We start from the raw sequence: 27475 nt of genomic DNA, 5'->3' as shown, positions 1-27475 counted from the left end.
CTGAATTGAAGGAGTTGAAAGACCAGTTACAAGAATTGCTTGATAAAGGCTTTATTCGGCCTAGTGTGTCACCTTAGGAAACTCCTGTCTTATTTGTGAAGAAGAAGGATGGTTCTATGCGGATGTGTATTGATTACCGCCAGTTGAACAAAGTCACAGTGAAGAACAGGTACCCGCCATTTACAGGGTGCCAGATTGTTTTCCAAGATTGACTTACGTTCAGGTTATCATCAGTTGAAGATTCGGGAGCCGGATATCCCGAAGACTAATTTCAGGACCAGATATGGTCACTATGAGTTTCTTGTCATGTCATTTGGGCTGACCAATGCCCCAACAGCCTTTATGCATTTGATGCACAGTGTGTTTTAGTCTTATCTTAATTCCTTCTTCATTGTATTTATTGATGACATCCTGGTATATTCCCGGTCTTGGGAAGATCATGAGCATCACCTAAGGACCGTGCTTCAGTCTTTGAGGGAGAAGATGTTGTATGAAAAATTTTCTAAGTGTGAATTCTGGCTTGATTCAGTGGCATTCTTGGGCCACATAGTGTCTTATGATGGGATCAAGGTAGATCTGAAGAAGATTGAAGCAGTGCAGAGTTGGCCTAAGCCATCCTCAGCTACAGAGATCCGAAGTTTTCTTGGTTTGGCAGGGTATTACCGTCGCTTTGTAGAGGGATTGTCATCTATTGCAGCACCTATGACCAGGCTGACCCAGAAGGGTGCTCCGTTCAGGAGGACAGAGGAATGTGAGGAGAGCTTTCAGAAGCTCAAGACATCTTTGACTACAGCCCCAATATTGGTATTACCTACATGTTCGGGGTCTTATACTGTATATTGTGATGCATCGCGCATTGGTCTCGGTGCGGTGTTGATGTAGGACGGTAGGGCAATTGCCTATGCGTCCAGTCAACTCAAGTTGCACGAAAAGAACTATCTTGTCCACGACCTTGAGTTAGCAGCTATTGTTCATGCCTTGAAGATATGGAGGCATTATTTTTACAGTGTTCCTTGTGAGATTTACACCAATCATCGGAGTTTACAGCATTTGTTTAAGCAAAAAGATCTTAACTTATGTCAGCGGAGGTGGTTGGAGCTGCTTAAGGATTATGATATCACTATTTTATACCACCCTGGGAAGGCCAATGTGGTGGCCGATGCTTTGAGTCACCGGGCAGAGAGTTTGGGGAGTTTAGCATATCTATCAGCAGTAGAGAGACCATTGGCGTTGGATGTTCAGGCCTTAGCCAACCAGTTTGTGATATTGGATATTTCTGAGCCGAGTCGAGTATTGGCTTGTGTGGTATCTTAGTCTTCTCTTTATGATCGTATCAGTATGATGACCCCCATTTGCTTGTCCTTAAGGACACGGTCCAGCATGGTGATGCTAAGGAGGTCACTATTGGAGATGATGGTGCATCTAGGATGCAGGGCAGGCTATGTGTTCCTAATGTAGATGGTTTGCGTGAATTGATTCTTCAGGAGACTCACAGCTCGGGGTACTCCATTCATCCGGGTGACGCAAAGATTTATAAGGACCTGAGACAGCATTATTGGTGGAGGAGGATGAAGAAAGACATAGTAGAGTATGTGGCTAAATGTCTAAATTGCCAGCAGGTGAAGTATGAGCATCAGTAACCGGGTGGGTTGCTTCAGAAGATAGAGATTCCGGAGTGGAAATGGTAGTAGATTACTATGGAGCTCGTTTTTGGTCTCCCACATACTCATCGGAAGTTTGATGCAGTTTGGGTGATTGTGGATAGGTTGACCAAGTCGGCTCATTTCATTCCTGTGATAACTACCTATTCTTCCGAGCAGCTAGCTCAAATCTACATCTGTGAGATCGTTAGGCTTCATGGCGTACCGGCATCTATTATCTCTGACCGGGGTACGCAGTGTACATCACGGTTCTAGAGAGTTGTAAAGCATGAGTTGGGTACTAGGGTTGAGTTGAGCACAACATTTCACCCTCAGATAGACGGGCAGTCAAAGCGTACTATTCAGATATTAGAAGATATGCTTCGTGCGTGTGTGATAGATTTTGGGGGTGCTTGGGACCAGTTCTTGCCACTTACGGAGTTTGCTTATAATAACAGTTATCAGTCTAGCATTCAGATGGCACCGTATGAGGCTCTGTACAGTAGGCGGTGTCGGTCCCAGTGGGTTGGTTTGAACCCGGTGAGGCTAGATTATTGGGTACGGACTTGGTTCAGGATGCCTTAGAAAAAGTAAAGGTGATTCAGGATAGACTTCGCACAGCCCAGTCCAGACAGAAGAGTTATGCGGACTGGAAGGTTCGCGATGTGGTATTCATGGTTGGACAGTAAATCTTGCTCCGGGTTTCGCCTATGAAGGGCGTTATGAGGTTTGGAAAGAAGGGCAAGCTGAGCCCAAGGTTCATTGGTCCATTAGAGTTGTTGCGTCGAGTTGAGGAGGTTGCTTATGATCTTGCCTTGCCTCCCAGTCTAGCAGGAGTTCATTCGATATTCCATGTTGCTATGCTCCGAAAGTATCACGGCGATCCGTCCCATGTGTTGAATTTCAGCTCAGTTCAATTGGACAAGGATCTATCTTATGTTGAGGAGCTAGTGGCTATTTTAGACATGCATGTCAGAAAGCTAAGATCAAAGAACATTGCTTCCGTGAAGGTTCATTGGAGGGGACAGCCGGTCGAGGAGGCGACTTGGGAGATCGAGCAGGATATGCGCAGCCGTTATCCTCATCTTTTTACCACTTCAGATATGTCTCTATGCTCGTTCGAGGATGAACGATTGGTTTAAGAGGGGGAGGATTTAACGACCCGACCGGTCATTTTGAGAGTTAGAGCCCTGAATCCCTATTAACTGCTTTCCCCATATCTATTTCTGCTATTGTGACTTGCCGGGATGATTGGGTTTTAGTTTTGGACCGTTTTGGGACACTTAGTCCCTAAATGAGAGCTTAAGCCTTAGGATTTGGACTGTAGATAGAACTATGTGAAGACGACTCTGGAATGGAATTTCGTCGGTTCCGCTATCTCCGTTAGGTGATTTTGGGTTTAGGGGCATGTCCAGATTGTGTTTTGGAGGTCCGTAGCTCATTTAGGCTTGAAATGGCAAAAGTCAAATTTTTGGAGTTTTGGGTAGGTAGTGGAATTTTTGATATCGGGGTCGTTTTTCGATTCCGAAAGTTTGAGTAGGTTCATAATGTTGATTATGACTTTTGCGCAAAATTTGAGGTCATCGGACGTGATTTGATATGTTTCGGCATCAGTTGTAGAATTTTGAAGTTTCAAGTTCTTTAAGTTTGAATTTGAGGGTGATTCGTTATTTTAGCGTTGTTTGATGTGATTTGAGAGCTCGACTAAGTTCGTATGGTGTTATTGGATTGATTGGTAGGTTTGGCTGAGGTCCCAGTGGCCTTGGGTGTATTTCAGATGCTTAACGGAATGAAATTGGACTTAGGAAAATCTGGTGCTTTTGCTGGTTCTACGGTAATCGCACCTGCGAGGATGGAGGAGTGCCAGGGGTCGCAGGTGCGAGGTGTTTCAGAGCTCACTTTTGTTGGCGCATAAGCGAGAAAATGGAGAAGTGCTAGGGGTCGCAGGTGCGAGGTGTTTTCCGCATCTGCGATGCCCGCATATGCGTTAGGGGTCTTCGCAGGTGAGCAAGGTCCACAGAAGCGGAAGGGAATTACGCAGGCGCGCACACGCAGATGCGGCCCTTTCATCGCAGGTGCAAAGGCAGAGGGTTAAGTGAATTGCGTAGATGTGCATAATTTCTGCACAAGTGCATCCGCAGGTGCGAGCCCAGGCTCCGCATGTGCGGAAATACCTGGGCAGTGGTTAAAACCGAAGGGCTTCGCGATTTTTGTCATTTTTGAACTTTGCAACTCGGTTTAAGGCAATTCTTGAGACCATTTTCGAGCAATTTCTTGAGGTAAGTCCCTTGTGCTTATTTTTGATCAATAATCTTGCTTCCCCATGTATTTTCCCACCAAGTTAGTGTGTATTTAAGATGGAAATGGGAATTGGAGGCTAGGGATTTGGAAGTTTGATTTGTGGATTTGGCGGACCATTTGGTGTCAGATTTTAGTAATTTTTATATGGTTAGACTCGTGAGTTAATGGGATTTTGTATTTTATGATTTTTACCCAATTCTGAGACATGGGCCCAATGGGCGAATTTTGAGTTAATTTCGGAATTTTGATTTAAATGTTGATTTCGTTAATTAGATGTGTCTATTATTGTTGTAATTATGATATGTAATTGCTTTTGGCTAGATTTGGGCCATTCAGAGCCGGATATTCGTGGAAAGGGCATTCTTACGGATTGATTGAGCTTGACTCGAGGTAAGTGGCTTGCCTATCTTTGTGTGGGGGAAATCCCCTTAAGATTTGGAATTATTGTGTTATGTGAGCGCCGTGTACGTGAGGTGATGAGTACGTACACGAGCTAGTTGTGGTAAAACCCGATTTTCTTACCGAGCAGCAACATGTTTTCCTATTATTTTGAGTTATCCATTTTAATGAGTACTAACCTATTTTCATTCTTAATTGAGTAATTCCAATATGTGTAGCTATCATGTTTAGTCTAATACAACATGTCTACGTGTCTTAATTGTTTATGTGAATTATATGCAGTGTGCTTAGTGATTTTTCTGCTTCTTCCCTGACTGGTACTTAGTCTAAAATTGTAAGTATTTTATGATGTATTTGTATTTCTATAATTCGCGTTGCATATTTACTTTGGGACTATGGAACGGTATTCCGGGAGATCCTCCTGTACTGCATATTTACTTTGGGACTACGGAACGGTATTCCGGGAGATCCCCCTGTGCTGCATATTTACTTGGGACTACGGAACGGTATTTCGGGAGATCCCCCTGCACATTTACTTTGGGACTACGGAACGGTATTCCGGGAGATCCACTTGCTCATTTACGTTTGGGACTACGAGACTGTATCTCGGGAGATCCCCTGTTGTATTTCTGTGTACTGAGCTGTTACCTTCTATGATTTCATTGTTGTTAAATTTCAACCATTATTTTATTGCGGTATTACACTCTACATCATTTTATTATATATTTACCAGTAGGGCCCTGAACCGACCTCGTCACTACTCGACCGAGGTTAGGCTTGGCACTTACTAGGTACCGATTATGGTGTACTCATGCTACTCTCTGCACATGTTTTTCGTGTGCATATCCAGGTGCACCTTATCAGCAGCACTATTAGTGAGCCGGGATAGTTTTAGAGACTTCAAGGTATATCTGTTGCATCCGCAGACCTAGGAGTCCCCTTCTACTCTTTCCCATGTCCATTATCTTCTGTATTTTTCATTTGTTAGACTCTGATGTATAGAGACACTAGATCTTTCCTTCTTTAGTTTGTGATTCACGATGTTCTGGGTTTTGGGATTTTTTGTGTATTTTTGAATAGTTGGTTAAATTTTTATTTTTATTTCATTATTCCGCAAAATTTTAGGCTTACCTAGTTGTAAAGACTAGGTGCCGTTACAACATCACATGGAGGGAAAATTGGGTCGTGACAATAGAGCTCCTCAAGACCTACCTATTTATGTCAATTCCACCCCGAAAATTCGCCGACCAAAATCCGGCCAAATTCTGGCGACCTCCCCGAATGCCCTCGTTTTGTATACCACCACTGTTTCGGCCACTTGAATTGTGTAATGGTAAAAATACTATTCTTTTTTTTTCGTGGCTGATGTTTTATTTTATTTTTATTTTGTCTCTTATTAAATATTTTAGCATTAGCTTTTAAAGTTTGAAATGCTAAATTTTATGTTTTTGCACTTGTTGAAGTGGTATAATAGTTTTGTATTGATAAAAGTGAGGTAGTGAAGGAATACTTGACAGTATATGGTACTTGTTTGGTTGATTTTTTACTACTTCAGAGATTTTTAGAGTACAAAACTCAAAAGTCATTTGTTTGGTAAGAAAATATGGACTTTTGGACAGGTTTTGAACAAACGTTTGTCTTTGAATAGTGAAGAGCAGATTTTAGTTGAAATACTTTGTTTTGGACAAGATTGAATAAAAAAATCTAGCATTTTGAATTTAAGTGCAGATTTTGTTGAAAAATCTATCAAAAAAGACTAATTTTTAATCATGAAATAGCTGGTTGTTTCTCATATATAAAACATACATTTTCATAGCAATAGAGATCTGGACACACAAAAAAAAGGAGAGAAAAATCAGCAGCTAAAGCATTCGTTAGTAACTAAAAATTGTGAGTCTTTGTGAGTTGATTATTACGTGTAAACATTTTTTTAGAAAAAAGATAGTAGTTTTGAAAGCTTCTTCTGGAGTTACATAATTGTTGGTTTCAACTGTTTTGCTGGGCATTTCTCGTTCATTTTCTTGGGTTTGAAATGTGCTGGTTGTCATTGTCTTTTGCTGTGTTGCTACCCCTTTAATTATTTTGTTGTCCGATTCTTGACTTTGGAAAGTGTTGACTTTGCTGTATTTGTTCTTCTTTCTGTTGTCCAGGTAATTTTCGGACCATGTAAACTCCTAAAATTGAGTTGGAATGAAAGATAATGATGCTGGAAAATATTAGCAGCTTCATCCTTCTACTGTAATTCATTTTTATATGCTCTTGAATGTTGAATAATGTTATGACTATATATTACATAATTAAACTGTGTCAAGCAACTTTATTTATTTATTTTTTGCTAAAGTGTTAGACATAATTCCACTGGGTCCTCAGTTGCTTGGTTGTATGAAAGGACTATATATTAAAATTTGAACCCATGTAGCTATGTTTGTCCCTTTGTTATTGCCAAGCTAATTTTTATTTTTAGAGTCCCAATAATCTTGCTTATTTTTTTCAAAGTTTTATTTTAGTAAGGTAGTTAAGCTGTGAATAGAAAGATACTCTCTGTAAACTTATTTTTGTAAATAGTTGGTTATGGATTGCAAATAGCAAGATAGGGCAAGATCTGTAATGTGGTTCTAAAAGGCCATATCTGCAGATTTGAAGTCCAAGAGCATATGGGCCTCTTGGATTTTGTCTCGGACATGAGCCTATTGGCTCCATCATCCCAACAGTGGGGCGTCTTATTTCAATATCATCACAAGCCCATATCTTTCTAGTTTTAAGCAACATAAGTTAATAATTTTCTAGCACTAGTCTCATGTTTTAAATTAGTATTCGTAATAACCGCAAAGCCATTTCATTTAGCCATACACTATTAATTTCCAAAAAAATAATAATGTAGTAATAATTCTTGTCATGATTGCGGATTCGCTTGCGTAGCACTGTTATGAAAAAATTAATAAAATTCGTCTCGGTCGCGCATTCGCTTGCGTGGTGCAGTTAGGACAATTTAATATTATTCAAATCTTTTCTTTAATTTTTTTTAATAAAGAGTAGCAGACATAGGAAAAGCATGAAAAATCAAATAAAGCACAAGTTATCCAAAAATTAATTCAAGCTAATTTTAGTCAATAAAAGCGACTGTGCTAGAACCACGGGACTCAGGGAATGCCTTACACCTTCTCCCCGGTCAACAGAATTCCTTACCCGGATCTTGTTTTCGCAAATCAATAATAATAGAGTCAATCCTTCTTTTGACTAGGGATTCAAATAAAAGGCGACTTGGAACACCCAAAAACTTAATTCCAAGTGACGACTCTGTAAATAAAATAATCCCTACTCAAGTTTGTCACTTTAATTGAAAAAACTCTTTAACCCACAACAGTTCATAACATACATTATCTTTTGAGGGTAGAAAAGGGGTGTGACAGCCTAATGTGCTAATTTTTGCCTTTATTATTTTTTGATATTACTGTGTATGTGATCCTAATGTGCTAATTTTTGCTCATTTACTGCTTTAATATTGTTTGAATTGTATATATAAATTGTCTTCTCTCGCACCCCATTCGAGTCTTCTAATAAGTAATAGTGTTGTGTGTGCTGACCAGCTCTACAAACATTTTTCGTCTGAGATAAAGTCAGTGCATAGACTTGCTCCCAGTGAAGAATTTAATCACACATGTTTAGGCGGGGAGAACCACCAGTAAAGCCGGAACAGTTCTACGGCAGGCACACTAACGCTCCTCGGCTTGGGTTTTCCAACCAAGTAAGTCAGGTCTAGACACCTTCTCTACCAGGATTTAAACCTAGAAGAACAAATCTCATGCCGGATATTCGTAGTAGGTTCGCTTTATTTGTATCATGTGCATTTAGCTTAACAACGCTCGGCACATAGGGTTGGATTATGTTTTAGGATAGGTACCTTGTTGAGACCAATATGTTCATGTTATGTGCTATCTGTTGCATTAATTGGGAGGCTTGCATGTTGACCGACTTTAGGATAAATCAAAAGAGAACATAGTCGATTTTTACCGAAGTACGCTGGTCTGATTCTCACCGTATGTGAAATACGTAGGCAAACCTCATCGGTTCTGGCCCTCAATTTTCAAAAATCCAAACATATTTTCCTGTAATTCTTTCTTTAGAAAACTTTTCTTAGAAAATCCCAAATAAAAAAAAAAAAAAACCAAAAATATTTTCTTTCTTTTTAGAAGTCCTTCATTCAAAAAAGAAAATTGAATCAAAATCCAAAAATATATTTTTTATTCTTCTTTAGAAGTCTTTCTAAGAAAAAATAAAAATAAAATAAAAATCAAAATTCAAAAAAAAAGTATTCTCTTTATTCTTTAGAAGTCTTTCTTTTAAAAAATTATCATAGAAAATTGAAATCCAAAAATATTTTCTTTATAAGTCTTTCTTTCAGAGATTAAAAACAAAATTCCAAATCCAAAAAAAAGGGAGTTTAGTTTATTTACTTTATTCCTGATCTCCCTGAAGGCCTGAACTATCAAAGATCTGATTCATGTTCCCACATGATACGTAGGCAACCCACATCAGGCATGATCGAATGATTTTGAAAAAAAAGAGAGAAAACAAGAGAAGAAGAGTGTTTATTCTAACATGCTTATTATTTTGGAATAAAAGCTAGTTAAAAGTGGTCAGTTTGTTGGTTTCCAATGGTGAATCACGAAAACAATCCAGGATCACTCTATCATCTTCTCAACCAAGGGAATAAGAACCGCTATTGTTGATTCGACTAAGGTCATGAAAAGGCAAGTACACAGTTTGATAGTGAAAAAAAAGAGGCAAATGTTGGTACTTTTACCAGGTTTGGGCAATATGGCATGCTTTGTGTGAGACGATATGTGATGATAGGGAGATGAGTTCTTCCAAGTTTTTTGGCAAATCTATTACTATGAAATTTCCCATACCGCCAGTCCTGAAATCCGATAGCCAATATTGGGAACGGTTTGATCAAAAAGTTAAAATTTGAATGCTGATTCCAAAGCAATCAAAATTAGTTAATGCCATTGTAATGTTGATGTGCAAGTCCCTGGATAAGATGTCGCTTAGTAACTGAAAAGTCACTCCTTTTGCAGCCGAGGAGGAGTCATGGTAGCTTATTTTGTCATCTTTTCTTCTTCTTTTTATGTTATCATACCCTTCTATTCTTTATTCAATAAAATAAAATCAGTCATGTTGTGTCCATTTTGTGCATAGTTGTAATGACCCGGCCGGTCGTTTCGAGAGTTATAGCCCCGTTTTCCCCATTTCTACTTCTTTTTGTGTTATTCAACTATATTATGTTATATCAGGTTAGTTGGTTTGGGACAGGAGTGGTTTCAGAGTGAATTGAGACACTTAGTCTCTTAAGTAGAAACTACTTACTCATCAGAGCGGTTGGCTGAGATTTACATACGAGAGATCGTTCACCTGCATGGTGTCCCAGTTTCCATCATTTCAGATAGGGGTACTCAGTTCACATCGCAGTTTTGGAGGGCCGTGCAGTGAGAGTTGGGTACTCAGGTTGAGTTGAGGATAACTTTTCACCCTCAGACGGACGGTCAGTCCGAGCGCACTATTTAGATATTGGAGGACATGTTGCGTGCTTGTGTCATTGACTTTGGGGGTTCATGGGACCAGTTTCTGCCACTCGCGGAGTTTGCATATAACAGTAGTTATCAGTCGAGTATTCAGATAGCTCTATACCAGGCTTTATATGGGAGGAGGTGTAGATCTCCGGTTGGATGGTTTGAGCCAGGTGAGGCTAGGCTCTTAGGTATAGACTTGGTCCAGTACACATTAGATAAGGTGAAATTGATTTAGGAGCGGCTTCGCACGGCGCAGTCTAGGAAGAAGAGCTACACGGATAGGAAGGTCCGTGATGTGTCTTTTATGGTTGGGGAGAAGGTTGTGCTGAAGGTATCACCCATGAAAGGTGTTATGAGATTTGGGAAGAGGGGCAAGTTGAGCCCCCGGTTCATTGGGCCTTTTGAGGTACTTCAAAGGATAGGGGAGGTGGCTTATAAGATTGCCTTGCCACCCAGCTTGTCGAGTGTGCATCTAGTGTTTTATGTTTCCATGCTCCGAAAGTATATTAGATATTCGTCCCATGTTTTGGATTTCAGCACGGTTCAGTTGGAGGGTGATATGACTTATGATGTGGAGCCGATGGCTATTTTGGATCGACAGGTTCGAAGGTTGAGGTCAAAGGATATAGCTTCAGTGAAGGTACAATGGAGAGGTTAGCTTGTGGAGGAGGCCACCTGGGAGACCGAGCGGGAGATGCGGATAATATATCCACGCCTATTCGAGACTCCAGGTATGTTTTAGACCTGTTCGAGGACGACCGGATGTTTAAGAGGGGGAGGATGTAACGACCCGCCTGGTCATTTCGAGAGTTATAGCCCTGTTTTCCCCATTTCTACCTTTTTTGTGTTATTCAGCTATATTATGTTATATCGGGTTAGTTGGTTTGGGACCGTAGTGGTTTCAGAGTGAATTGAGACACTTAGTCTCTTAAGTAGAAACTTAAGTTGGAAAAGTCAACCGGATGTTGACCTATGTGTAAACGATCTCGGATTTGAATTCTGATGGTTCCATTAGCTCCGTTAGGTGATTTTGGACTTAGGAGTGCGTCCGGAATGTGATTTGGAGGTCTGTGGTAGAATTAGGCTTGAATTGGCGAAATTGGAAATTTGTAGATTTCGGTAGGCAGTGGAAAATTTGATATCGGGGTCGGAATGGAATTCCGGAAGATCAAGTAGGTTCGTAGTGTCATTTTTGATGTGTGTACAAAATTTGAGGTCATTCGGACGTGGTTTGGTTGGTTTCAGCATCTGTTGCCGAATTTGGAAATTTAGAAGTTCTTAGGCTTGAATACGAGGTTAATTTGATGATTTATGTTGTTTTGAGTGATTCGAAGGTTCGCCTAAGTTGGTATGTTGATATATGACTTGTTGGAATTTTTGGTTGAGGTCCCGAGGGCCTCAGGGTGATTCCGAGTGGGTAACAAATTTGTCGAAGTTGGAAAATGCAGCTGGAGCTGCTGCTGCTGCTATATTCGCACCTGCGGAAGAAAGCCTCACAGGTGCGAGGCCGTTGGTGCGTGTGGGGAGTGCGCAGGTGCGAGCAACACTGGGCTACACAAGATGCACAGGTGCGAGTTGGAGGTCTCATCTGCGAGCCCGCAGGGGCGAAACCTAGGGCGCAGATCCGGAGAAGGGAAATGTTGGGCAGGCTTCGCATAAGCGGAGGAAATGTGCAAGTGCGCCTTCGCAGGTGCGATGGGTTTGACGTAGATGCAGAGTCTAGGTGCGTAAGTGAGTTGCATAGGTACGGCTCCTTGGACCACAGGTGCGGTCGCACGGGTGTGAAAAAATGGCCGCAGGTGCGAGGAGCCTGGGCAGAGGGTACTTATTGCACACTTCGCGAATTTTGGTGCATTCTTCACCATTTCTATTCGGTTTTTGGAACTTTTGGGAGAGATTTGAAGAGGGAATCAAGGGTATTTCGTTGAGGTAAGTTACTTGAGCCCTAATACTTGTATATATGGTGATTTTCCATTGTTTAATCATTATAATTAATGAAAATGAGTGGTTAGGGCTTGGAATTTGTGGAGAGTAATTTAAGGATTTGAAGGACCAATGAATGTCGGATTTTGATGAATTTGGTATGGTTAGACTCGTGAGTGGATGAGCTTTATAGTTTTGTAAATTTTGTCGAATTTCGAGACATGGGCCCGGGGGCCGGGTTTGAGCCAATTTCGGATTTTGGTCTAATTTTGTAGCATTTGTTGTGAAATTCATTCCATTAGCGCGTATTGATGGTATTGTACTGATTGTGAATAGATTCAGAGCATTTGAAGGCCGAGTCCAGGGGCAAGAGCATTGCGGGGTACAGATTTGACCGGTTTGAGGTAAGTAACGATTGTAAATCTAGTCATGAGGGTACGAAACCCCGGATTTTGTATCATTCCACTATTTTTAGTGACGCACATGCTAGGTGACTGGCATGTGGGCGTGCATTGTTGGGGATTCTGACTTGGTCTGTATCGTAGCAACTGTAAAGTTGCATATTTTGTTGAAACTATATGATACTTATATGTTTTAGAAAGAGTTTCTGTAAATTGGGCTGAATGCCATGTTCGGGCCTTGCGCCAGTGCTGTTTGGACCCTTAGGGGATTTTTATTACCATCCTATCATTGTTTTCGATTGAAAATCCATGCTCAGTCATGTTTATACATGTTTACCGCATAACTTAGTTTTATGACTCTATTTTGATGCATATAAATATTTTGGACCGAATGCCCTATTTTACTGAAATGCCAGAGTGGCTTGAGAGGCTTATTACTGAGTGAGGCCGAGGGCCTGATTTGTGAGGATGAGTGTGGATTGGGGCTGCCCACCTGCAGCATACTTTATTATTATAGCACGTGAGTTTTCCGTTTAGCACGTGAGTTGTCTGTGCAGATTATAGCGCTTGGGCTGAAGGAGCCCCTCCCGGGTCTGTACACACCCCCAGTGAGCGCAGGTACCTACTGAGTGCGAGTGCCAAGTGCTGAGTGACTGGGAGGCATGAGTGATTGTGAGGTATTCCCAAGTGGCAAGAGTGATTGTGAGGTATGCCCGAGTGGCAAGAGTGATTGTGAGGTATGCCCAAGTGGCACGAGTGACTGTGAGGTTTGCCCGAGGGGCTGTATATGAGTGATGTTTTGCCCGAGGGGCTGTTTATGATTTTACCATTTTGCTCACCTTTGCATTTTTCCTCTGTTTGAAAACTGTTGAAAAATATCTTTAAATGATTTTTACTGGAACTGGGTTTAAACGAGATGTTTTGATTCAAATCCTGATTTTAAAAGCATGTGGTATTTTACTGAGTTTTCCTGCTATGAATGTTGTATGCTTTATTGCTCGTCACCACTGCTCAGTCTTTATTTATTGTTGTTACTTACTTAGTTGGCGTACTCAAGTTACTCCCTGAACTTTGTGTGTAGATTCAGGCGTAGCTGGACACGGTAGCTGTTTGGCGATCGCAGCCCCTGCTCTTCTCCATCTTATCTTCCTCTAGTTGTATTTAGCTATTTTCCAAGCTGAGTTAGCCTTGATATTGTTAGACAGATTGTAGTAGATGCTCATGACTAGTGACACCCCGATGTCGGGGTTTTCCTTCTGCACTTTTATTTTGATTTGAACTCCTTTATGAAGGTTTTTATGTTAAATAACATTGAAATTATCTTTGAAATGAAAACATCGGTTTGTTTTGGAAATGAGTCGGCTTGCCTAGTTTCACGATAGACGTCATCACTACAGGGGTTAGTTTGGGTCGCGACAGATTAGTATCAGAGCCTAGGTTATGTAGGTCTCACGAGTCATGAGCGGGTTTAGTAGAGTCTTATGGATCGGTACAGAGACGTCTGTACTTATCTTCGAGAGGCTGTAGAACCTTTAGGAAACTCCACATTCTTGAATTCTTGTCGTGCGAATCTGTTGATTCTAGTAACTAAACATCAGTTGTTTCATTCTCTCACAGATGGTGAGGAATCGTGCTACCGGTCAGGAGGGCCAGCCAACAGTACCACCATCCAAGGTCGCGAGCGACCGAGGTCGCGGTAGAGGCTGTGGTAGGGGCAGAGGTGCTGCCCGTACAGCAGCTGGGCAGTACCTGCAGACCCACCGGTTGTCCCAGATCAGGACCATGTTCCGGTTGTTGATGCACCAGCTCGGGCACCACCTGTGCCTATTGTGATTCCAGGCGTTCAGGAAGCCCTAACTTAGATTCTGACAGTGTGTACTGGCCTTGCTCAGGCGGTCTCTATTTCGACGGCCTCAGCCACTTCTCAGGCCAGGGGAGGCACTCAAACTCCCGTCGCTCGCACACCTGAGCAGGTTGTTCAGGGACTTCAGACACCGGAGGCACCACCAGCCCAGTCAGTTGTAGTTGCTCAGGATTATGTGGTTCCTTCTATGCGTGAGGATGATCAGCGTAGGTTGGAGAGGTTTGGAAGACTCCAGCCACCACCTTTCAGTCACACAGAGAGAGAAGATACTCAGGACGTTTTGGACAGGTGTCAGAGGATACTCCGTACTGCTGGTATTCTGGTGACTTGTGGGGTCTTATTCACTACCTTTCAGTTTTCTGGGGCTGCACTCAGATGATGGGAAACTTACGATAGGCATAGGCCTGATGGCGTAGCACCCTATACTTGGCAGCAGTTCTCCGTGGTCTTTTTGGAGAAGTTCATGCTTCGATCCCGCAGAGAAGAGCTGCGCAGATAGTTTGAGCTGCTTTGCCAGGGTGATATATCTGTGACACAGTATGAGATGCGATTCTCTGAGTTGGCCCGTCATGCTATCTATTTGGTTCCCATTGACAGAGAGAGGATCATGACGTTTATTGATGGCCCCACTTATCAGCTATAATTGCTCATGACCATGGAACGGGTTTCGGGTGCTACATTTGATGAGGTTGTTGACATTACTCGGTAGATTGAGATGGTTCGCGGTCAGGAGAGGGTTGAGAGAGAGGCCAAGAGGCCTCGTGGTCAGGGTGGATTCAGCGGTGCTCCTTTTGGGGGTCATCTCCAGCACGGTAAAGGTCGTTATTTCAGACAGGCTCAGTCAGCTCGGCCATTTCACCGTGGTGCATCATATGGCCATAGTTCTCACAGTTCTCATCAGGGCCACTCATCACTTAGTGCCCTTCCAGTTCAGAGTTCGTCCCGTGCTCCACTTGTTCAGGGCTCTTCCATGCCAGGTTCTTTTACCAGTTATCCCGGTGCTAGGGGTTCGCTTCAGTTTTCGCCACCAGCACTAAGGAGTTGTTTTGAGTGTGGGGAGCTTGGGAATATGTGGAGGCAGTGTCCTCGTCGTCATGGAGGTCTATCTTAGCAGAGGAGTCAGCGTCCAACTACAGCACCAGTTACCTCACGACCCGCCCAGTTAGCTAGGGGTGGAGGTCAGTCAGCTAGGGGTCGCCCTAGAGGGGGAGGCAGATCAGGGGATAGTCAAGCCCGTTTCTATGCTCTCCCTGCCAGACCAGATGCTATTGCTTTAGATGCTGTGATTACAGCTATTGTCTCAGTTTGTCATAGAGATGCCTTAGTATTATTTGACCCTAGTTCCACGTATTCATATGTTTCCTCGTATTTCTCCCATTTTTTGGATATGCCCCGTGAGTCTCTAATTTCTTCTGTTCATGTATCTACTCTTGTGGGCGATACTATTATTATGGACCGTATATATCAATCATGTGTGGTTACTATTGGGGGTCTGGAGACCCAAGTGGACCTTTTGCTGCTTAGTATGGTCAACTTTGATGTGATATTGGGTATGGATTGGTTATCCCCATGTCATGATGTTTTAGATTGTCATGCTAAGATGGTGACGTTGACAATGCCGGGAATTTCGAGGGTTGAGTGGAGCGGTTCTGTAGATTATGTACCAAGTAGGGTGATTTCTTATTTGAAGGCTCAACGCATAGTTGAGAAGGGTTGCCTATCTTATTTGGCTTTTGTGAGGGATGTTAGTGCAGATACTCCTATCATTGATTATGTTCCGGTGGTACGTGATTTTCTAGATGTGTTTCCTGCAGACCTGCCGGGCATGCCGCCTGACAGGGATATTGACTTTGGTATTGATTTGGTGTCGGGCACTCAGCCCATTTGTATTCCACCGTATCGTATGGCACCGGTGGAGTTGAAGGAATTGAAAGAACAGCTTCAGGAACTCCTGGATAAGGGGTTTATTAGGCCTAGTGTGTCACCTTGGGGTGCACCGGTTCTATTTGTGAAGAATAATGATGGTTCCATGAGAATGTGTATTGATTACAGGCAGTTGAACAAGGTCACAGTAAAGAACAAGTATCCATTATCTCGTATTGACAATTTATTCGACCAGCTTCAGGGAGCGAGGGTGTTCTCCAAGATCGATTTGAGGTCCGGTTATCTCTAGCTAAAGATTCGGGATTCAGATATTCTTAAGACAACTTTCAAGACCCGATATGGCCATTATGAGTTCTTGGTGATGTCTTTTGGGCTGACCAATGCCCCAACAACATTCATGCATTTGATGAATAGTGTATTCTAGCCCTATTTGGACTCATTAGTTGTTGTATTCATTGATGACATCCTGGTGTGCTCACGCAGCCAGGAGGAACATGCTCAGCATTTTAATATTGTATTACAGGGATAGAGTGAGGAGAAGCTTTATGCAAAGTTCTCCAAATGTGATTTTTTCCTCAGTTCAGTAGCATTCTTGGGGCACGTAGTGTCCAGTGAGGGTATTCAGGTGGATCCGAAGAAGATAGAGACGCTGTAGAGTTGGCCCAGACCGTCCTCAGCCACGGAGATTAGGAGCTTTCTTGGTTTGGCAAGTTACTACCATCACTTTGTGGTGGAATTTTCATCTATTGCATCGCCCTTGACCAAATTGACCCAAAAGGGTGCTCCATCAAGGTGGTCGGATGAGTGTGAGGAGAGCTTTTAGAAGCTCAAGACTGCTTTGACCACAACTCCAGTGTTAGTTCTGCCATCAGCTTCTGGTTCTTACACCGTGTATTGTGATGCCTCGAGGATAGGCATTGGTTGTGTTTTGATGCAGGAGGGTAGGGTGATTGCCTGTGCCTTGCGCCAGTTGAAGACCCATAAGAAGAACTATCCTGTCCATGATCTTGAGTTAGCAGCCATTGTTCACACCTTGAAGATTTGGCGTCATTATTTTTATGGGGTTCATTGTGAGATCTATACTGATCACCGGAGTCTGCAGTATATGTTAAAGTAGAAGGATCTTAATTTGCATCAGTGGAGATGGTTGAAGCTTCTTAAGGACTATGATATCACTATTTTGTACCATCCGGGGAAGGCCAATGTGGTGGCCGATGCTTTGAGTCGCCGGGCAGAGAGTTTGGGGAGTTTAGCATATCTTCCAGCAGTAGAGAGACCTTTGGCCTTGGATGTTTAGGCCTTAGCGGGCCAGCTTGTCAGATTGGATATTTTGGAGCCTAGTCGGGTACTAGCTTGTGTGGTCTCTAGGTCTTCTCTTTATGACTGTATCAGGGAGCGTCAGTATGATGACCCCCACTTGCTCGTTCTTCAGGACAGGGTTCGGAGAGGTGATGCTAGGGATGTGACTATTGGTGATGACGACATGTTAAAAATGTAGGGACAGATATGTGTGCCTAATGTAGATGCGCTTCGAGAGTTGATTCCTGAGGAGGCCCACAGCTCGCGGTATTTCATCTATCCGGGTGCCGCGAAGATGTACCAGGATTTGAGGCAGCACTATTGGTCGAGGCAGATGAAGAAGGATATAGTTGGGTTTGTGGCTCGGTGCCTCAACTGTCAGCAGGTTAAGTATGAGCATCAGAGACCGGGTGGCTTTCTTCAGTGATTAGAGATCCCACAGTGGAAGTGGGAGCGGATCACCATGAACTTTGTAGTTGGGCTCCCACGGACTTTGAGAAAGTTCGATGCTATTTGGGTTATTGTGGATCGGCTGACCAAGTTCGCGCATTTCATTCCAGTTGGTACTACTTACTCATCAGAGAGGTTGGCTGAGATTTACATCCAAGATATCGTTCGCCTGCATGGTGTCCCAGTTTCCATCATTTCACATAGGGGTACTCAGTCCACATCGCAGTTTTGGAGGGCCGTGCAGCGAGATTTGGGTACTCAGGTTGAGTTAAGCATAGCTTTTCACCCTCATATGTACGGGCAGTCCGAGCGCACTATTCAGATATTGGAGGACATGTTGCGTTCTTATGTCATTGACTTTGGGGGTTCATGGGACCAGTTTCTGCCACTCACAGAGTTTGCATATAACAACAGTTATCAGTCAAGTATTCAGATGGCTCCGTATGAGGCTTTATATGGGAGGAGGTGTAGATCTCCGGTTGGATGGTTTGAGCCAGGTGAGGTTAGACTCTTAGGTACAGACTTGGTCCAGGACGCATTAGATAAGGTGAAATTAATTCAGGAGCGGCTTCGCATGGCATAGTTTAGGCAGAAAAGCTACGCGGATAGGAAGGTCCGTGATGTTTCTTTTATGGTTGGGGAGAAGGTTTTTCTGAAGGTATCACCCTTGAAGGGTGTTATGAGGTTTGGGAAGAGGGGCAAGTTGAGCCCCCGGTTCATTGGGCCTTTTGAGGTACTTCAGAGGATAGGGGAGGTGGCTTATAAGCTTGCCTTACCACCCAGCTTGTCGAGTGTGCATCCAGTGTTTCATGTTTCCATGCTCCGGAAGTATATTGGTGATCCGTCCCATGTTTTGGATTTCGGAACGATTCATTTGGAGGGTGATATGACTTATGATGTGGAGCCGGTGGCTATTTTGGATCGGCAGGTTTGAAGGTTGAAGTCAAAGGATATAGCTTCAGTGAAGGTGCAATGGAGAGGTTAGCCTGTGGAGGAGGCCACCTGGGAGACCAAGCGGGAGATGCGGAGAAGATATCCACGCCTATTCGAGACTCCAGGTATGTTTCTAGACTCGTTCAAGGACGAACGGATGTTTAAGAGGGGGAGGATGTAATGACCCGGCCGGTCATTTATAGAGTTATAGCCCCGTTTTCCCTATTTCTACTTCTTTTTGAGTTATTCAGCTATATTATGTTATATCGGGTTAGTTGGTTCGGGACCGGAGTGGTTTCAGAGTGAATTGAGACACTTAGTGTCTTAAGTAGAAACTTAAGTTGGAAAAGTCAATCGGATATTGACCTATGTGTAAACGATCTCGGATTTGAATTCTGATGGTTTTGTTATCTCCGTTATGTGATTTTGGACTTAGGAGTGTGGAATGTGATTTGGAGGTCCGTGGTAGAATTAGGCTTGAATTGGCGAAATTGGAAATTTGGAGATTTCGGTCGGCAGTGGAAAATTTGATATCGGGTTCAGAATGGAATTCCGGAAGTTTGAGTAGGTTTGTAGTGTCATTTGTTATATGTGTGCAAATTTTGAGGTCATTCGGATGTGGTTTTGTTGGTTTTGGCATCAGTTGCCGAATTTGAAAATTTAAAAGTTCTTAGGCTTGAATCCAAGGGTAATTTGATGATTTGATGTTGTTTTGAGTGATTCGAAGGTTCGACTAAGTTGGTATGTTGATATATGACTTGTTGGCATTTTTGGGTGAGGTCTCGAGGGCCTCGGGGTGATTCCGGGTGGTTAACAAATTTGTCAAAGTTGGAAAATGCAGCTAGAGCTGCTGCTACTGCTATTTTTGCACCTGCGGAAGAAAGCCTCGCAGGTGCGCGTGGGGAGTGCGCAGGTGCGGGCAACGCTGGGCTAGGCAATATGCGCAGGTGCGAGTTGGAGGTCGCATCTGCAAGCCCGCAGGTGCGAAACCTGGGGCACAGATGCGAAAAAGGGAAATGCTGGGCAGGCTTCGCAGAAGCGGAGAAAACGCATAGGTGCGCCTTCGCAGGTGCAATGGCTTAGCCGCAGATGCAGAGTCTAGGCGCATAAGTGAGTTGCGTAGGTGCATCTCCTTGGACCGCAGGTGCGGTTGCGCAGGTGAGATGGGTTTGCCGCAGATGCGGAGTCTAGGTGCGTAAGTGAGTTGCATAGGTACAACTCCTTGGACCGCAGGTGCGGTCGCACGGGTGCGAGAAAATGGCCGTAGGTGCGAGGAGCCTGGGCAGAGGGTACTTATTGCACACTTCGCGAATTTTGGTGCATTCTTCACCATTTCTATTCGGTATTTGGAGCTTTTGGGAGAGATTTGAAGAGGGAATCAAGGGGATTTCGTTGAGGTAAGTTACTTGAGCCCAAATACTTGTATATATGGTGATTTTCCGTTGTTTAATCATTGTAATTAGTGGAAATGAGGGGTTAGGGTTTGGAACTTTTGGAGAGTAATTTAAGGATTTGAAGGACCAAACGATGTCGGATTTTAATGAATTTGACATGGTTAGACTTGTGAGTGAATGATCTTTCTAGTTTTGTAAATTTTGTCGGATTTCAAGACATGGGACCGGGGGCCGGGTTTGAGCCAATTTCGGGTTTTGGTTCTATTTGGTAGCTTTTCTTGTGGAATTCATTCCATTAGCGCGTATTGATGGTATTGTACTGATTGTAAATAGATTTGGAGCATTTGGAGGCCCAGTCCAGAGGCAAGAGCATTGCGGGGTAGAGATTTGACCTGTTTGAGGTAAGTAATAATTGTAAATCTAGTCCTGAGGGTACGAAACCCCGAATTTTTTATCATTCCACTAATTTTAGTGACGCACATGCTAGGTAACGGGCGTGTGGGCGTGCACTATTGGGGATTGTGACTTGGTCCATCTCGTAGCAACTGTAAAGTTGCATAGTTTGTTGAAACTATATGATACTTATATGTTTTAGAAAGAGTTTCTATAAATTGGGTTGCATGGCATGTACGGGCCTTGCGCTAGTGCTATTTTGACCCTTAGGGGCTTTTTCTTACAATCCTCTCATTGTTTTCGATTGAAAATCCATACTCGGTCATGTTTATACTTGTTTACCGTGTAACTCAGTTTTATGACTCTATTTTGATGCATATAAATGTTTAGGGCCGAATGCCCTATTTTACTGAAATGCCCGAGTGGCTTGAGAGGTTTAAGACTGAGGGAGGCCGAGGGCCTGATTTGTGAGGATGAGTGTGGATTGGGGTTGCCTGCCTGCAGCATACTTTATTATTATAGCACGTGAGTTGTCCGTGCAGATTATAGTGCTTGGGCTGAAGGAGCCCCTCCGGAGTCTGTACACACCCCCAGTGAGCGCAGGTACTTATTGAGTGCGAGTGCCGAGTGCTAAGTGACTGGGAGGCATGAGTGATTGTGAGGTATGCCCGGGTGGCAAGAGTGATTGTGAGGTATGCCCGGGTGGCAAGAGTGATTGTGAGGTATGCCCGAGTGTCAAGAGTGATTGTGAGGTATGCCCGAGTGGCACGAGTGACTGTGAGGTTTGCCCGAGGGGCTGTATATGAGGGATGTTTTGCCCGAGGGGCTATTTATGATTTCTCCATTTTTCTCACCTTTGCATTTTTCCTCTATTTGAAAATTGTTGAAAAATATCGTTAAATAATTTTTACTCGAACTGCGTTTAAACGAGATGTTTTGATTCAAATCCTGATTTTAAAAGCATGTGGTATTTTACTGAGTTTTCCTGATATGAATGTTGTATGCTTTATTGCTCGTCACCACTGCTCAGTCTTTATTTATTGTTGTTACTTACTTAGTTGGCGTACTCAAGTTACTCCCTGCACTTTGTGTGCAGATTCAGGTGTAGCTGGACACGGTAGCGGTTATTGATTGTTCTGGTTGCAGATTTTCTTGGAGATAGCAAGGTAGCTATTTGGCGATCGCAGCCCCTGCTTTTCTCCCTCTTATCTTCCTCTAGTCGTATTTAGCTATTTTTCAGGCTGAGTTAGCCTTGATATTGTTAGACAGATTGTAGTAGATGCTCATGACTAGTGACACCCCGATGTCGGGCTTTTCCATCCGTAGTTTTATTTTGATTTGAACTCCTTTACGAAGGTTTTTATGTTAAATAACATTGAAATTGTATTTGAAATGAAATCATCGGTTTGTTTTAGAAATGAGTCGGCTTGCCTACTTCCATGATAGGTGCCATCATGACAGGAGTTAGTTTGGGTCGTGACAATAGTTCTTTTCTTGCTAGTTCTAGTGACATGATATGCATGCGGAATTTTTGGCCAGATTTTAGAAAATTGATCAAGTCTTGAATTTGATAACTAAAAGAAAGAGACACATTTGAAGATGAATAAAGAGTTGAAACAATTTGAGAATAAGCATAAGCCAAATATACATGGAACCAAAGCAGTCATACCAATGGAGGTTAAGGATCTATACCTTTGAATTGTTGTGAAGATCGGACTTAAGGATGATCAGATGGGTTGAAGTCTGTTTAGCACTAAAAGATAGAAAGTGTTTTTCAAAAGAAAGTGCAATACAGATAATTTGAAACGAATCAATCACTATTGAAATGCACACTTCCATATAAAGAAAGAAAGGTCACCAAAATTGACTAGGGTCATTCCATGCGAGGAAATTATTGCTCATACAGCTTTACGCAAGAGAAGACCCAGAAGACAACATGTTTATCAATGTCATGATTGTGAAAAGATAATATGTTTGGTGTTCTCGGGGCTAGGAGACCCTTTTTTCTACTACCCAAACACTTTATACCACTTGTTACCCCTTTTGAGCCTATATTATAATCTTTGACCCCCTCTCTTAGAACCAAGTCTAGAGTCAAAAATCTAAAAAACAAATAGTCTAAAGTCCATGCCCCTAGAACATAAGAGCTGGCGCATTTTGCAAAAAAAAAAAAAAAAGAAAGAAAAAGAAAAAGAAAGAAAGATGAAAAAAGAAATAGTTAGGTCAGATATTTTAAACTATGTTTGACTTGATTCCTTTAAAGGATACGTATGCAGCTCTATACTAGGTTCACTCCAACCAAAAATAAATCCATTATCTAAAACTGGGGCATGAGTTTGTTTTAGTTTTTGTTAAAAGAGTCTATTCCAAGAGTTGTAAGTTTACAAACCCATCATATTAAGTCTATTTTGAGCCTTCGTACCATCCTTTCTTCCTTACCATATCCAAAAGCCTTCTAAATAAAGACCTCCTGATAAACCATCAAGAATGCCAAAAGAAGCATACAATGAGCAACAATTGTCACGCGACATAGAACACTATCAAGTTGCTCACACAAAAATAAAAAAAATAAAAAGAAAAGAAAAAAAAAGAAAAAAGAAAAGAAGAGAGAGAGCCTTACTAGTGAAAACTTTCATGGGCACTTTAAGGCGACGGTAAGTAGAGATAAATAAATTAAATAGACTTGTTGGTGAAAACCCCTCGGGGCACCATAAGCCGAAGGTGAGTCATGAGTCTAATGCAAAATAATTGGCACAAAGATGCTCGGTTTCAAAGCTCGAAGGAATGACAAGAGGAAAGGTTAGATTGGTTTGAAAGATCAGGTCGTTATGTCCAAAATGCATGTCATGATCACTAAGGCTTGCTACCACACTCACATAAGCCCCTTCTTTCCTTCCTTTCCCATAAAAGTTGTGTCTCTTGTTAAAAATTTGGTCCTTCTATTTGTGCATAACTTTGTCTTTTTGCTTTTGAGTCAGTTCTCATCAAAACAAGCAAGAAAGGATTTTCAAAATCTGCTACCAGCGCTTCAGTTGCACAAAGCAAATTCTGGCTAGAATGTTCAAGATACCACGGTCCAGGGAGCAACATGCACTCAGTTGTTATAATCGACATATCTTAAGGATTCGTGTAATACAAAGGTTCCTACCAAAAATACTCTTGTTGGCCTCCTTGTCAAAAGCAAGTCGAATGGGCACAAAGACAACCTTCAAAAGACATCAAGGCCACAAACCGACCACCACTTTTAAAACTCATAATTTTTCTTTGTTTTGAATCAGGAAAAAAGCAGTGTAGAATGACGATTCTTAAAGGACGAATGTCACCAAAGGTAAGTTTCCGCAAAATCTCCATTTTCTTTTATTTTCAGCATGCATCACTATTATTCATACAGATCATTTTCGTAGCTTAACCCAAGTAGAACCTTTTTACCTAGGGGGATCCAACTCATAGTTCCGGGTAGAAGTACTCTTTGCTCAGGATGTTTTAAGTAGCTTAACCCAGGTAGAACCTTTTCACCTAGGGTGATCCAGCTCATAGTTCGGGTAGAAGTACTCTTCGCTCAGGATATTTTATGTAGCTTAACCCAAGTAGAACCTTTTCGCCTAGGGAGATCCAGCTCATACTTTCGGGTAGAAGTACTTTTCGCTCAGGATATTTTACGTAGCTTAACCCAGGTAGAACCATTTCGCCTAGGGGGATCCATCTCATATTTACTGGTAGAAGTACTCTTCGCTCAGGTTATTTTACGTAGCTTAACCCAGGTAGAACCTTTTCGCCTAGGTGGATCCAGCTCATAATTTCGGGTAGAAGTACTCTTCGCTCAGGATGTTTTACGTAGCTTAATCCAGGTAGAACCTCTTTACCTAGGGGGATCCAACTCATAGTTCCGGGTAGAAGTACTCTTCGCTCAGGGTGTTTTACGTAGCTTAACTCAGGTAGAACCGTTTTGCCTAGGGGGATCCAGCTTGTAGTTCCGGGTAGAAGTACTCTTCACTCAGGTTGTTTTATGCAACTTAACTCAGGTAGAACCATTTCGCCTAGGGGGATCCAGCTCATAGTTTGGGGTAGAAGCACTCTTCGCTTAGGTTGTTTTACGTAGCTTAACTAAGGTAGAACCATTCTGCCTTGGGGGATCCAGCTCATAGTTCCGGGTAGAAGTACTCTTTGTTCAGGTTATTTTACGTAGCTTAACTCATGTAGAACCATTTCGCCTTGGGGGATCCAACTCATAGTTCTGGGTAGAAGTACTCTTCGCTCAGGGTGTTTTACGTAGCTTAACTCAGGTAGAACCATTTTGCCTAGGGGGATCCAACTAATAGTTCCGAGTAAAAGTACTCTTCGCTTAGGATGTTTTGCGTAGCTTAACTCAGGTAGAACCTTTTCACCTAGAGGGATTCAACACTTTATCAATAATACAGGGTGCCAACCCCTGGTTCCACTTCCTTCCAGTAATACAGGGCGCCAACCCCTGGTTCCACTTCCTTCCAGTAATACAGGGTACCAATCCCTGGTTACATTCCTTCTCAGTAATACAGGGTGCCAACCCTGGTTACATTCCTTCCTAGTGATATAGGGTGCCAACCCTTGGTTACGTTCCTTCTTAGTGATACAGTGTGCCAACCCCTGGCTGCGCTCCTTTTCAGTAATACAGTTTAGCAACCCCTGGTTACATTCCCTTCAGTAATACAGGGTACCAAACCCTGGTTACATTTCCTTTTGGTACACGGGGTACTAGCCCGTGGTTGCATATCCTCACATAGCTAGGTTAAACTCTTGTATTTGTCTTCCTTTCAATAAGTTAGATAGTTTATAGATTTCTCTAATAACTCACAAAATTTCCCTAGTGCCAGACTGGGGCAGAAAAATTTTATTCATTTTGTTCATCTTTGATGGCTTTGTAGGCTCCGACATATAGCACAAGTGACGATTAAAGCTTATAGTTTCAGTTTCTCATCAGAAAAAATAAGTCTTTCGATCACAAGATAGTTGAGTTTAGCTTTGATAAATGTTAGCAACTCGGCGTCTCAAGATTCATCTTCTCAATTTCGGATCAGGAAAGCAAGCAATTGAGATAGAGTCATAATTATTTCTTCAAAGAGCATCAAGATCCAGTCTAAGGTCAAAACAAGAAAGCAAGTCAAGCTCAAGATTTGACTCCAGAAGACACATAGATAGGAATTATGTAATCTTAGTTTGCAGACATATGTAGTTCTCGTCTCTTTTCCTTTTGATGTAAGCGGCAAGTAACGATAACAATAACAGTAGCAGCAATGACAACAGCAACAACAATCTTAACTCTAGTGTCAGGTAGTCCCAGCTACCAAATTTTCCCATAACTACACAGACCTAATTCCTTTATAGCCAAGGATATGTAGGCAACTTCGGATGCAAGGTTCAGTCACCTTTTTCAAAATTCTCTCATTAGAGTCATAGGCAAGCAAGAGTTAATCATAGCATTCACCATCTTTGCATGAAAACTTTTCATGTTCTTGAGCAAAGAGGGGCAGCTGTGAATACCTAATATTTGCACGCTTTTTCCAATATATATATATATATATATATAATAACTTTTGGATGATTTTAGCTATTTTTAGTTATTTTTCTTTGAATTTATTTGCGCATTTTTTATGTGAGTTTAATTAAAAAGTACTAAAATATTTTTACTTTTTATTTGTTTATTTTAGTTTGCATCTCTAAAGGATTTTCTTTTTGCTTGTATAATCTCTAAAGGATTTTTTTTCATGGCTGTTTTTTTTATTTTTTCAGATTTTATTTTGACTCTTATTAATTATTTTAACATTAGATTTTGACGTTTGAAATACTAAATTTTATGTTTTTGCACTTGTTGAAGTAGTATAATAGTTTTGTATTGATAAAAGTGAGCTAGTGAAGGAATACTTGACAATATAGGGTACTTGTTTGGTTGCTTATTTACTTCTTCAGAGATGTTTTGAGTACAAAACTCAAAAGTCATTTGTTTGGTAAGAAAATATGGACTTTTGGACAGTTTTTGAACAAAAGTCTGTCTTTGAATAGTGAAGAGCAGATTTTAGTTGAAATACTCTCTTTTGGACAAGATTGAACAAAAAAGTCTTGCCTTTTGAATTTAAATGCAGATTCTGTTGAAAAATCTATCAAAAAAGACTAATTTTTAATCATAAAATAGCTGGTTGTTTCTCATATATAAAATATACATCTTCATAGCAGTAGAGATCTGAACACACAAAAACAAGGGAGAGAAAAACCAGCAGCTAAGGCATTCTTTAGTAGCTAAATATTGTGAGTTGAGTTGATTCTTAAGAGCAAAATATTTTTTTTAGAAAAAGATTGTAGTCTTGAAAGCTTCTTCTGGAGTTACATAATTGCTGGTTTTAACTATTTTGCTGGATATTTCTGGTTCATTTGCTTGGGTTTGAAATGTGCTGGTTGTCATTGTCTTTTGCTGTGTTGCTGCCCGTTTAATTGTTTTGCTATCCGCTTCTTGATTTTGGAAAGAGCTGACTTTCCTGTATTTGTTCTTCTTTTTTTAGTCAAGGTAATTTTCGGACCATGTAAACTCCTAAAATCGAGTTGGAATGAAAGATAATGATGCTAGGAAATATTGGTAGCTTCATCCTTCTATTGTAATTCATTTTTATATGATCTTGAATGTTTGGTAATATTATGACTATATGTTAGATAATTAAACTGTGTCAAGCATCTTTATTTTTATTTTTTTGCTAAAGCATTAGATATAATTTCACTGGGACCTCAGTTGCTTGGTTGTATGAAAGGAGTATATATTAAATTTTGAACCCATGTAGCTATGTTTGTCCCTTTGTTGTTGCCAAGATAAACTTTGTTTTTAATTTTTATTTTTTATTTTTAGAGTCCCAATAATCTTGCTTATTTTTTGCAAAGGTTTATTTTTGTAAGGTAGTTAAGCTGTGAATAGAAAGATACTCTCTGTAAACTTATTTTTGTAAATAGTTGGCTATGGATTGCAAATAGCAAGATAGGGCCAGATATGTAATGTGGCTCTAAA

At 41.7% G+C, this 27475-nt stretch overlaps 1 long non-coding RNA gene across 2 annotated transcripts in view; it reads left to right on the top strand.

The window, feature by feature from the left end:
- Positions 1-27156, top strand: part of LOC108943393 (uncharacterized) — a 32136-nt gene extending 4980 nt beyond the window's left edge. The window contains exons 2-3 of one of the 2 annotated variants that reach the window (XR_011414954.1): positions 5538-5673; positions 26987-27156. This is a non-coding gene — a long non-coding RNA (uncharacterized lncRNA). Of the gene's footprint in view, positions 1-5537; positions 5674-6490; positions 6567-26986 lie in introns of those variants that run through there. The other variant, XR_001967303.3, reaches the window with a different exon arrangement.
- The last annotated feature ends 319 nt before the right edge of the window (positions 27157-27475 follow it).

This window comes from Nicotiana tomentosiformis, chromosome 3 (assembly GCF_000390325.3).
Source record: "Nicotiana tomentosiformis chromosome 3, ASM39032v3, whole genome shotgun sequence".
Taxonomy (NCBI): domain Eukaryota; kingdom Viridiplantae; phylum Streptophyta; class Magnoliopsida; order Solanales; family Solanaceae; genus Nicotiana; species Nicotiana tomentosiformis.
Note: the sequence above shows the minus strand (reverse complement) of the source record. Positions and strands in the feature narration are given on the sequence as shown.